Below are 13,829 nucleotides of genomic sequence, written 5' to 3'. Positions count from 1 at the left end.
TTTCAAGTACCTTGGATCGGTTATCCAGGGGATCGGGGAGATTGACGAGGATGTCACACATCGTATAGGGGTGGGGTGGATGAAGTGGAGGTTAGCGTCGGGAGTCTTGTGTGACAAGAAAGTGCCACCGTTACTAAAAGGTAAGTTTTATAGAGCAGTGGTTTGGCCTTCCATGTTATATGGAATTGAATGTTGGTCGGTAAAAAACTCACACATTCAGAAGATGAAAGTAGCAGAGATGAGGATGTTGAGGTGGATGTGCGGGCATACAAGAATGGATAAGATTAGGAATGAAGATATTCAAGAGAAGGTGGGCGTGGCCCACATGGAGGACAAGATGCGGGAAGCAAGACTCAGATGGTTCGGGCACATTCAGAGGAGGAGCACTGATGCACTGGTGAGGAGGTGTGAGCGACTGACTGTAGTGGGCATGCGGAGAGGTAGAGGACGACCTAAGAAATATTGGGGAGAGGTGATCAGACAGGACATGGCGCGACTTAGGATTACTGAGGACATGGCCCTTGAAAGGAAATTATGGAGGTCGAGTATTAAGGTTGTAGGTTAGGGGAGAGTTGTGAATATTTCTACAGCACAATAGAGTGAGACTAGCCATTTAGGAGTTGGACTAAGAATGTCATTGGTCGTCTATTAATGCAGGGATTTACCTGCTAGTTTTACTATACCAGCCATCTTTTTCGTATTTCGTATTCTGTATTTCATATCTATTGTATTGCTGTTATTTTATTATGCATTTTTATTATGCATTTTTATTGTACTAATATATCGACTTCTGTTGCTTTTGAGCCGAGGGTCTCCTAGAAACAGTCTCTCTACCCTTCGGGGTAGGGGTAAGGTCTGCGTACATATTACCCTCCCCAAACCCCACTTGTGGGATTATACTGGGTTGTTGTTGTTGTTGTAAATGAAGCAGTATTTATTCTTGGTTTAATTCTGTTAAGTCATCTATTATCTTCCTTTTCTTTTTCACGTATTTGTTGGTCCTACTTAGTTTGCATGTTTTAGGTTAATTATAGTATATTTTGGTTATGCATAGTTGAATCTGTTAGGTCGTCATCTGAATTGTTAGTTTAATAAGGGTCAACAATGTTCTTATATGAAATTCGTTTTACTAATTAGTTTCTTAATGATTTTGTTTCTGCCTCATGCCAGTCTAATTCATGTTGAGTTAAGTAGTGTTTAGGATTAGTCCAGATATTTAGATATTCAATACCCTAGGTTCAATTGCATTTCTGTTTGTTATTTGATTTGTTTTCCAATGTTTGCTTGCTTTGATTTTGTTTGCCATGATTTGTAAATTGTTAAAAACTCCTAGGGTCTCAATTGAACAAATAAAAAACTTTGGAATTTAATTTGGGAATAGAAATAGGATTTTCAGATAAGGTTAAGGTTAGAGGCTTCTAGAATTTGGGGCAACTGGCTTTATTTGGCCACCATAAAAATGCTGAAAATAATTAGAGGTTGACAGTTGTCCCAATTCTGTTAGAAAAATGCCTTTAGGAGCTGTGCGAGAGAGTAATTCCCTATCTTTCTATTTTTCAGCATATGGCATTGGGTTGCCTATAAGTAGAACCCCTCCCTCACTCTTAAAAACAGAGATTCTGACCATGAAAATACCCAAAAAACGTTTTCTGCATTTCTTTCAGTTTGGCTCGAATTACTTTTTGATTTTTCTCTTAGAGCTTAAAAGTTTTTTCATGAGGATTTCTGGTTTTCCAAGCTTAAAATAGCTGGTTATTGAAGTTGTTTTGTTCTGAGTATTACTATTGTTCCTGCTGCTAATCTCCTGTTATTGTTCACTTTGGCTGACTTCAGAATTATCTTTTCTTCTATTGTTGTATCCAGGTACCTTTATAGACCATGAAAATGCAAAAAATGAAGTTGTAATGTGCTGGATTGAAGTGAAACTCCAGATCTTCTTTCTTGTTTAATTTTTTCCTCTACTTTTGCCTTTTGTTGTTTATAGTTTATTTGTCTAAGTTCTATGTTTTTTTGTAAATCTGATGATTCATTCTAGCAACCTAGTCATAATATTTGAGTGCTGAAAGTTAGAGTTAGTTTTAGTCATTTTAATTTTGGCTGGACAACTTTGCTATATCTATGTTTGTAATATGTGAGACTGTTTTAAACTTCTGGTTGTGAGCTGCCATATGAGCTTAAATGATTGAACACCCTTAGCATGTTTGTCATTACTTTTACTGATAGGAATGCATGTTTATTGTTGGGAGGATATATGAACAAGTCCATATTAATAGGCCATACATGCTGAATTATTTTGTGTTTGGTTAGAGTTAGGAATTTTATTATGCTTTTGATTTTCAATTGTAAAAGTGGTAAAATGAATTCATGTGCAGGCTATTGTGTTGTCTCAATAAGGAAAATTCTAGGTTTGGGTATTGTTAACATAGTAGCATGATGAGGATTGGTCTTAGGATATACTTGTTAAATTTGTTAAAATCTGCAAGTGATTTGGGCTGCAATCGGTTAAGAAGAATGTCAAGTTTCAAACGAGGCCTGATATAGGGCCCAAATCGAGACAGCCTAGTCACGTTTCAAGTTGGGGCGCTTTAGCCTAATTTAGCTGTTTTGTTTCCTTTTTGTTCTGGTTTGGTTCAGTGCATCTTTTAATTTGAGGAGTTCATTTCATGAAGTTTGCCTTAAGTATAACTAAAAAAGGTCTTTTAAAAAATCGAATTTGTCTTTAAGAGCCGGGCCCTATGTTTGGCCCAATTAAACCAATGATACCTTCTATTGATTCACCTCCACTATTGGGCCTAGTCTCGAGCCCAGTTTCTCTTTTAGGATCTAGACGTTTTCTTGGGCTCCTGCAAGCGCGGAATCTGTCCCAAATGATTAATTGTTAAAGTATACTACCCCATGCATGCTTGTATTGAGCATGTTTAGATTGAACTTTAATTTATATTAAAATCCGAACATCTTTAGATTGCTCTAGTTAAGTATAATTTCCTTAAAGAAAAATAGAGTGAGGTGTGTCATCCTAGTTAAATCGCTCATGGCCCTCTTATTGAGTGTTATAACTTAAATACTAAAAATGATACTCGTAGTTTGCTTTAGGCACGTTTAATATATCATCGTGATTGTAGACACGTTCGCGTGACAGGATTACGATTCTAAAAACAAATTTAGAGTATGCATTCACGCAACTTCAACTAAACCATCTTAATAGTAATATAGCGTTATTAATTGTGGACACGTTCGCGTGACATGATTTTTGACGCGCCAAACAAATGGGTACACGTACGCGTGACCTGTTTTAGGATAATTTCTTAATTAAAAGAGGCAAATGCACATAGATTCTAAAATAAGTAGTTAGACAATTTGATTAAGCCAAGTATGATCAAAGCGACAGTGCTAAAACCACGGAACCCGGGAATGCCTAACACCTTCTCCCTGGTTAACAGAATTTCTTACCCGGATATCTATGTTTCGTGGACCATAAGTAGAGTCAAACTTCCTCGATTCAGAATTTTAACCGGTGACTTGATACACTATAAATTATCCTAAGTGGCAACTCTGTTTTTAATATAAATAATCTCGTTTTGATTGTCACTTAAATTGGAAAAAACTCCCTTTATATCCCTTCGGGGTAGAAAAGGAGGTGTGACAACCATTGCTGATGATGGGATGTTGAGGATGCAGGACTAGATATGTGTGCCCAATGTGGATGGGCTTCGGGAGTTGATTCTGGAGGAGGCCCATAGCTTGTTGTATTCTATTCATCCGGGAGCCGTGAAGATGTATCAGGATCTGAGACAACATTATTGGTGGAGGAGAATGAAGAAGGACATTGTGGGATTTGTAGCTCAGTGTCTCAATTGTCAGCAGGTGAAATATGAGCATCAGAGACCGGGTGGCTTGCTTCAGCAGACGGATATTTCGGAGTGGAAGTGGGAGCGGATCACCATGGACTTTGTAGTTGGGGTCCCATGAACTTTGAAGAAGTTCGATGCTATCTGGGTGATTGTGGATCGGTTTACCAAGTCCACGCACTTCATTCCTATGTGTACTACCTATTCTTCAGAGCGGTTGGCAGAGATCTATATCCGTGAGATTGTTCGTTTGCATGGTGTCCTAGTTTCCATCATTTCAGATAGGGCCACTCAGTTTACTTCACAGTTTTGGAGGTTTGTGCAGCGAGAGTTGGGTAATCAGGTTGAGTTGAGCATAGCTTTTCACCCTCATATGGACGGGCAGTTCGAGCGCACTATTCATATATTGGAGGACATGTTGTGTGCTTGTGCCATTGATTTCAGAGGGTCATGGGATCAGTTTCTACCGCTCGCAGAGTTTGCTTATAACAACAGCTACCAATCGAGTATTCAGATGGCTCCATATGAGGCTTTGTATGAGAGGCGGTGTAGATCTCCATTTGGTTGGTTTGAGCCGAGTGAGGCTAGGCTATTAGGGACAGACTTGGTGCAGGATGCTTTAGAAAAGGTGAAAGTGATTCAGGAGAGGCTTCGTACAACATAGTCGAGACAAAAGAGTTATGCTGACAGGAAGATTCGGTATGTCTCCTACATGGTTGGTGAGAAGGTTCTGTTGAAGGTTTTGCCCATGAAGGGTGTTATGAGATTTGGGAAGAAGGGTAAATTGAGTCCTCGGTTCATTGGGCCTTTTGAGGTGCTTTGGAGGATTGGGGAGGTGGCTTATAAGCTTGCTTTGCCACCCAGCTTGTTGAGTGTGCATCCGATATTTTATGTTTCTATGCTCCAGAAGTATATTGGGGACCCGTCCCATGTTCTGGATTTTAGCACGGTTCAGCTAGATGGTGATTTGACTTATGATATGGAGCCATCAGCTATTTTGGAGCGTCGAGTTTGAAAGTTGAGGTCAAAGGATATAGCTTCAGTGAAAGTGCAGTGGAGAGGTTGGCCTGTGCAGGAGGCTACTTGGGAGACCGAGCTGGAGATGCTAAGCAGACATCCTCACATGTTTGAGGCTTCAGGTATATTTCTTGACTCGTTCGAGGATGAATGCTTGTTTAAGAGGGGGAGGATGTAACGACCCGGCCAGTCATTTCATGAGTTACCGCTTTGTTTCACCATTTCTACTTCTTATTGCCTTTTTATTGGTTCTATGTGTGATCGGGTTGGTTGGCTCGGGTTCGGAGAGGTTTTGGTAAGGTTTGAGACACTTAGTCTCTTTTGAGTAAGCTTAAGTTGGAAAAGTCAACCGGATGTTGAATTATGTGTTAAAGGGCTCGGATGTGAGTTTCGATGATTCGGATAGCTTCGGGAGGTGATTTGGGACTTAGGAGCGTGATCGGAATGTGTTTTGGAGGTATGGAGTAGGTTTAGACTTGAATTGGCAAAATTGGAACCAGTTGATAGGTGAGATTTTGATATAGGGGTCAGATTGGAATTCTGGAAGTTACAGTAGGTCCGTTGTGTCATTTGGGATGTGTGTGAAAAATTTCAGGTCATTCAGACGTGGTTTGATAGACCTTTTGATCAAAAGTGTAATTCGGAAGATTTTGAGAATCTTAGGCTTGAATCCGATGTGTTTTGGTTGATTAGATCTCGTTTGAGGTGTTTCGAAGATTCGTATAAGATTGGATAGAGGTATGTGATTTGGTTGTGCTTTTGGTCAAGGTACCGAGGGCCTCGGGGTGATTTCGGAAGGTTGGTGGAAGGTTTAGAAGTTGGAGGTAGCAACTGAAGCTAAGTCTGATGTCATAAATACATTTGCGGTTGGGGGGGCGCAAGTGTGATTCCTGCAGATGCGAAAGACCAGTCGCAGAAGCGGAAGGGGCCAAGGAAGGCAGAAACCATAGAAGCAGTTGAGAACCGCACCTACGATGGCGCAAGTGCGGGTTGTGCATCGCAAATATGAAATTGAAGGTTTAAGTGATGACCGCAGAAGCGGCGCTTGGGAACGTATAAGCAGTATCGCAGGAGTGAGTGCTGGACCGCAAGTGCGAAAAGCCTGGGTCAGAAGATATAAAAGAATTCCTTCGAAATTTTTGAGTTGTTCTTCACCATTTCAAGTTGGTTTTGGAGTTTTTTTAGAGATTTTGAAGAGGGATTCAAGGGATAACGTCTGGAGGTAAGATTGTTGAACCTAAAACTCATTTCTATAGTATTATTTCATGAATTAGAGTTGCAATTATGGAAATTAAGGGTTAAAAATCGGGAAACTAGGGCTTGGTATTGGAGACCTTGACTTGAAGATTTGAGGGGGCATTTGTGGTCGGATTTTGGGACTTTTGATATGTATGAAGTCGTGGGGAGATAAGGAATCTATTGACGTAAATTTTATCGAATTCTAAGACGTAGGCACAGGGGTCGGGTTTTGGTTAATTTTGGGATTTATGTTGTAAATTGAATATTTTCACATGGGCTTCGTTCCCTTAGCATATTTTGACGTCGTGATTCTGATTTTGGATAGATTCGACGCGAGTTAAGGCCGATTCGAGGGGCAAAGGCGTTGCGGGATAGAGTTTGGACCGGATTGAGGTGAGTAATGATTTTAAATGTTGTCCTAAGGGTATGAAACCCCGGATTTCACATCGTTGTGCTATATTGAGGTGACGCACACGCTAGATGACGAGCATGGGGTCGTGCACCGTTGGCGATTGTGACTTAGTCCATCCCGAATGACTGTTTTACCGCGTATTTGATTGAAAACTATTTGCTATCATAATGTTTTGGGCTGAATGCCATATTTGGGCCTCGTGCTAACTATTTCCAGTGGATTTTAGAGAGATTCTAACTAAGTAAGGCCGAGGGCCTGTATTGTGAGAATACTTTTGGGTCGGGCTGCACGCCGCAGCAGTGATACACTGATTTATGATTATGAGGCCGAGTGCCTGAGATTGTATTCCACGAGGTGGCTTGTTGATATGAGGCCGAGAGCCTATTTATTAAGCCACGAGATGGATTGATATTGCACTTAGGCCGTAAGGGGCCCCTCCCGGAGTCTGTACACCCCAGTGAGCACAGGTACCCATTGTGATATGAGATATAGCCCGAGGAGCTGGTGTTTTTCCATGTTATTGCCCGAGGGGCTAATTCTGTTGGTATTGTGCCCGAGGGGCGGATTTTATGTGTTTATCCCTTCTAGCTGCCTTCCATTTACTTGGTTAACTATTAAAAAGATGTTCTATGTGATTTCGCTGTTTTATTGTACTTAACTGGTTTTACTCTGCCTCTCTATAGCATGTTATTGTGTTTTTACGTGATTTCTTATTACTCAGTCTTTATTTATTGTTATTACTCACAGAGTTGGAGTACTCACTTTACTCCTTGCACCCTGTATGCAGATTCAGGCACTTCAGGTCGTGCTAGCAAGGGTTGATAGCTTCTAGCAGATTTCGGAGTCCACTAGGTAGCTGCTCGGCATCCGCAGCCCAGTGTCCCTCTTATCATTATTTCTTTCCCTTGTATTAGATTTTTTAAAAGACTGTGTAGTCCCTTTTCCATATTGCTAGACTTGTGTTAGATGCTCATGACTTGTGACACCCAGATGTCAGGCTATGTTGGTTTTTCCGCAAATCGTATTGTTTCATTGTTTACTTGAGATTTAATCATGTTAAAGATTTAATTATGTTATTTCAATTGTTTAAAATGAATTGGGTGTTGTGTCGGTTGGCCTTATCTTTACAAGAGGCACTATCATGATTGGATCTAGATTTAGGGTCGTGACAGGCCTGGACCCACAATTGTGGACCTCGAATAGTGCCTAACACCTTCTATTCGAGGTAATGTTGAGCCCTTACCTGATCTCTGGTGATGCAAACTGGTATAATCTGAGTTATTTGCTATAGGTTCCCTAACACACCTTAATCCATTAGGTGGCGACTCTAACAACGAATTCCTTTTTCCTACTCTCTCAAAAGTAGTTGTCAAAATGTCAAAACTCGATTTCACGAGAAAAAGGGGCGCGACAGGTAGTACAAATCATGAGCTTCTAAGATTTGGATTTTTACAAAACATAATTGAAAAAAGTACAACATCTGTTTGAAATGTAAATGAACATAATTTGAAGCTAATGCTACCAAAGACAAGTGATAGCCATAACTGGAACGTACGTACATCTTGAAATCCAACTCCCGCCATACACAGAAACATCAGCATCCAACATCTGCACGCAAGGTGAAAAAGTGTAGTAAGAGTACAACTGACCCCATGTACTCAATAAGTAAAAAACCTAACCTTAGGTTGAAAGTAGTGACGAGCTACGACAAAGGTCAGAGTCCAACTCCACTAACCAGGCACAGTTCATAATAATATAATAAGAATGGTGCAAGACAATAACTCAAAGATAAGATTCTCAACTCGTTCACAGTTAAAGAATGTAGGAATGCTTTTCAAGTATAATAGTATATCCCAAATCTTTCACCGAAAATACCAAAAATATATGAGTAAGTTCGAAAACTGTATTTTTTCCAAAAACCTTTCAACAATAAATAAGTTGTTTCATTTTCAGATAGCATGAGGAAAGAACATCTCTATGCCTACATGTCAATATGCAGGTAAAATCATGAATGTCACCAAAATCGGGTAGCGTGAGGAAATGTACCTCTATGCATGTATCTCAAGTACGTATGTCAAATATAGTGCATCTCAGTGATGAACTCATGTACCCGAACTCTCAGAGTACTCAATCTCTGTCTCTCGTATTCTCACTCACCATGCACGACACTCAGTCACTCAATTTTATACAAGGCAAATCTAGCCCAAACATAATACATCCATGGTAGATCCAGCCCAATACAAATGAACCAGGCAAGATCCAGCCCCAAATGCAAATAGACCAGGGCAGATCCAGCCCAAATGTAAATAATTGCTAGCAACTGCGCCCACTGTGGATGTGCAGACTCCGGAGGGGGCCGATACATCACAAGTGCCATAATAAGCCAAATCCTCGCATGAATCAATAAAGCCCGTTGCGGCATGCAACCCAATCCCATCAATATATCTCACAATAGGCCCTCGGCCTCACACAGTCATCAATATCTCTAGTCTCTCAGGCTCACAACACTCATGCTAAGTAGCCCTAATCAGTGATAAAAGATACGACAATATACGATAACAAAGACTGAGATATGATACGTAAAGATGAATGTGATTGAGTACATAATTGCAGCTTAAGCAAATAACTCAACATCGAAGAGCGACCACTGTGGGTCCCAATAGTGCCAGTATATAGCCTAAACATGATTTCTAGCATAAATTACACCTCAAGTGCTCTAACACATAGTGTACAGTAAAAATGTTCAGATAAGATGGCTAAATAGTTCTATGGAATCGACTAAATCACAATTACTACGGTGCACGCCCGCCTGCCTGTCACCTAGCATGTGCGTGACCTCAACATCAATCACATAGCACATAATTTGGGGTTTCATACCCTCAGCTCCAAGTTTAGAAGTGTTACTTACCTTGAATAAGCCAAATCCAATACCGAGCAAGCCAAAGGATGCTCCAAAAATGCCATTCCGCGCGTACTGACCTCCGAAAGGCTCAAAACTACCCAAAATCAACTCAAATACATCAATTAATACCTTACGAAATAAAATCCAAATGATAAAGGGTGAATCATTAATCAAATCCCTAAAGTCAACCAAAAACTCAAATTAGAGCCCTCACCTCAAAACCCGATAAAACTTACAAAATCCGGCAACCCATTCAATTACGAGTCCTACCATACTAGTTTCACTCAAATCCAACTCCAAAATCGATGTTCGAAACTCAAATTTTTACTCTATGAAACTTTTGACAAAACCCCCAATTTTCTCTTTAAAATTCATAATCCAATCACCAAAAACGAAGATAGAGTCACGAAATATAGCCAAAACCGAGTATAGAATACTTACTCCAATCCATGTGATGAAATTACCTCCAAAATAGCTCAAATCCAAGCTTCCCAACTCAAAATATAACCAAATGAACAAACCCTCGATATTAAATATTTCGGCCTAGCTGCTCTGCCTCATTTCATGTGCCAAATGATCCCCAAACTCACTTTTGATGCCTTCAATGGATTTTTTGTGAAATTCCAATCAAGGTAGGCTTTGAGTGACTCAATTTGACCTTATAATGAAGTAGATATGTTGGTTTCAATATTTTGAAATAGTGCAGATTTTTATATACAAATTCAGTGGCAATATCGTAATTAGTATGAAAGAATTGGCAACCTAATTCTTAGTAAAATGACTATAAATTCTTCATATGATGTCGAAACTTGATGATTCTAGTTTCCGTGGTTTCAAAATTATGATACAGATCTAACACGGCTTACTTGAGGCCTCAACTCATGCATAACAACATCAAAATCATGAATCGCATCTCAAATCGAACTTAATAAACTAACTCTTTCAACTTTCAAAACTCGTGCCGAACCTTATCAAATCAACTCAGAATGAACTAATATTTTGCACACAAGTCCTAAATGACATACGAAGCTATTACAATCTCTGTAACCACAATTCGAACCCAATATCATCAAAGCCGACTCCCGATCAAACATATGAACATTACAAACCTTCAAATTTTTAATTTTCGCCAAAATAGTGCTAATACCTTCTAGAAATATTAAAATGCAAATCCAGGCATACGCCCAAGTTCAAAATCACCATCCGGACCTAACGGAACCATCAAAATTCTGATCCGAGATCAAATACTAAAAAGTCAAGCTTGGTCAACTCTTCCAACTTAAAGCTTTCTAGTTAAAAATTATTCTTCCAAATCAATTCTGAATAACATGAAAACTAAAACCGAAATTCATACAAGTCATAATACATCATACGATGCTACTCAATATTTCAAATAGCTAAACAAAATGCAAATGCTCAAAACGACCAGTTGGGCCGTTACACTTGTGAATTTTTTTACATATTATTTGTAGTGCACATACACTATCAAAGCAATATAAGTAGATAAATGATATACAACTAACGCAAACTAGATTTGAGATCATAAGTATAAATAATGTAAAATTTCAACACCCTTTTTTAATTATTATGTGTAGTTGAATGTTTTGAGGCCTCCAACAAGGGCTAATGATATTTGGGGATTTTGGGTATGGTTGATTTGAGACTATTTGTTACGACCCAAAATCATACCATGGTCTAGATGTCACCTAACATAATCCAATAGTCATAATCAATCAAATTTAAGCATAACAAGATATAATAAGCTATCTTGATACAAATAAAGCATAATAAGTCTCACAATAACAACCCAAGCAAAAAATACTTCAAATAACTTTCAAAACCCTGTAGTACAAAGTCATGAGATTCTAAGAGAAAATACAACTGAGTATCATAAATACAATAGTACTATTCAAATAAGATAAACAATATGTAATAAGAAGAGGGTGACTTCAAGGGTCTGCGATCGATGAAGCAGTACTACCTTGAGTCTCCTAATCCCGCAAATGGGCACCCTCTTAAGATCCACTAGTGATAATACCGAAATCAATATAAAAATATGCAGAAGTGTAGTATGAGTACAAAGACAACGTGTACTTAGTAAGTAGCAAGAGTAATCTCGGTGAAGTAATGACGAGGTTCAAGTCAAATACTACTCACTATTAAATTTACATGTATAGTTCACACATATACATAGTAAGGCAATCGAAAGAGATATACCACGAATTAGAGATTTAAATCATGAATCGTATTATCTCGCCTATAAGAATCAATGCACACAACATAAGAACCAAGTAGCATATTAGAAGACATACATAGAAAGGATATACAATGCACGATATGACATAATTGATTCACTTATGAGATCAAGCTTCTACCTTTATATTTAACTTATCAACCAATATCAGCACAAACTGACACTCATCACTATCTTACAACTCTATGTGTACACCAAGAGAGAAACATGTGAGGGCAACGCTAGGAGGGGAGGATGCATAACCACACAGTGCATGATAGAAACCTCATGCAATAACAATTACCGCATGACATATAACTCACGCCATATCAAATACCAATCCACTCAAATATCCAAATATGCCATAATCATATCAAGATCATCACCTCTAAGAGAGTAAGCATATGCTCAAAATTATAACAAACCATATACACAAGGACATAATAAATAGATGTACGAATGTGTATTCAAGATGTGAAGTATGACTACCGATTAATCAAGTATATCAACATCTCAAGTATATTCCATAATGCCAAATAAAGATAGCATAAGTCTAAACATGATCTCTAACATGAATAAATAGGCTCGCATCGCCATATGATCAAATAATGCATAAGTCAAGAAAAACACTCAACCAAACAAGGCACAAAGAAGTTCAAAGTCCACCTCGAGCATGAATAAACCATGATACTGTCACGACCCCAGTTCGCCCTCCGTGAACTATTGGGATGACACCTAATCTCTACTACTAGGTAAGCATAACAAATGCGGAAAAAAAAGAACAATTGCAGAAAAATAATAATTAAAAATCGAGATAACAAAATGAAACAATGTTTAAGATGCAGCCTGGCATATAACAATACAAAATCTCAACCTAACACTCCCAAAATCCAGAACCCCATGAATCATAAGCTAAGAGTTTACACAAAAAGCTCTAACTCCAGAAATATCTATCAACAAGGAAAATACAGAAGGGCTATACTAGTACTGAGAATAGAAAGGGACTCCTCGGTCTGCAAATACTGCAAATATACCTCGAAGTCTCTACGAAAATGCCTTGCCTAAAGAGTGATAAGACTGAGTGGAAGTACCTGGATCTGCACATGAAAAAAATGCGCAGAAAGGGCATGAGTACACCACAGCGGTACTCGGTAAGTGCCAAGCCTAACCTCGATCGGGTAGTGACGAGGAAAGTCAGGGCCCTATTAAGATTAAATGAAATATAAGGTATAACAATATAGAATAAGACAGTATAATTAAGTGTAACAATAAGAAATGACATAGAATAGAAAGAACAATAGCAACTATAACAGAGGCAAAAATGATCACGGAAAGGAGTATAGCTCAAAACAGAGATAACAACTGGGGATCTCCCAGGATACCGTCCTGTAGTCCCAATATATATATCCAGTGGATCTCCTAGGATACCGTCCCATAGTCCAAATCATAGTGCGGGAGGATCTACCAAAATCCCAATCCGTAGTCCTAAATATAAATACCCAGTACTGTGGGAATCTACTGGGTGCAGTCATGTAGTTCCAATATAAAAATGTAGTGGGATCTCCCGGAATGCCGATCGGTAGTCCCAAAGTAAACATGTAGAGGGATCTCCCGGGATACCGTCCTGTAGTCCCAAAGTAAACACACATCAACAACAAAAAGAATACATAGTTCAATTTAAATTCCATACCAAGGTAAAATAGGTATTTCTAGCATAGCATGTTGCACATAATCCAAAGAAGGAAGTTTGAGCAAGTAAATCAATTAAGTCAATTAGACATGATTCCCTAAGCTAACAATAGGCTTAAATTGCAAGTAGTATAAACAGGAAATGAAACACAATTATAATTACTTAATGAAAACTGGAGTTTCAACAATTAGCACAAGTACGCACTCGTCACCTCACGTACAAGGTATTTCAAATATCAATAATACCAATTCCTAAGGGGAGTTTCCCTTACACAAGGTTAGGCAAGCCACTTACTTCGAACCGGCTCAAAATCAACCCGAAACCACGCTCTTGCCACGAGTACTTGACCCCAAATGGCCCAAATCTATTCAATTCAATTGCATAATGTAAATAACACTTCCAGTAACTGATTCTACAAATAAATTATAAGCTAATACGCGAATTTAGGTAAAATGACCTAAACGCCCCTCGAGCCCACGTCTCGGAAT

The sequence above is a fragment of the Nicotiana tabacum genome, chromosome 1 (genome assembly GCF_000715075.1).
Source record: "Nicotiana tabacum cultivar K326 chromosome 1, ASM71507v2, whole genome shotgun sequence".
Lineage (NCBI taxonomy): Eukaryota > Viridiplantae > Streptophyta > Magnoliopsida > Solanales > Solanaceae > Nicotiana > Nicotiana tabacum.
The sequence above is the reverse complement of the archived record's forward strand: the minus strand, read 5'-3'. Positions refer to the sequence as shown.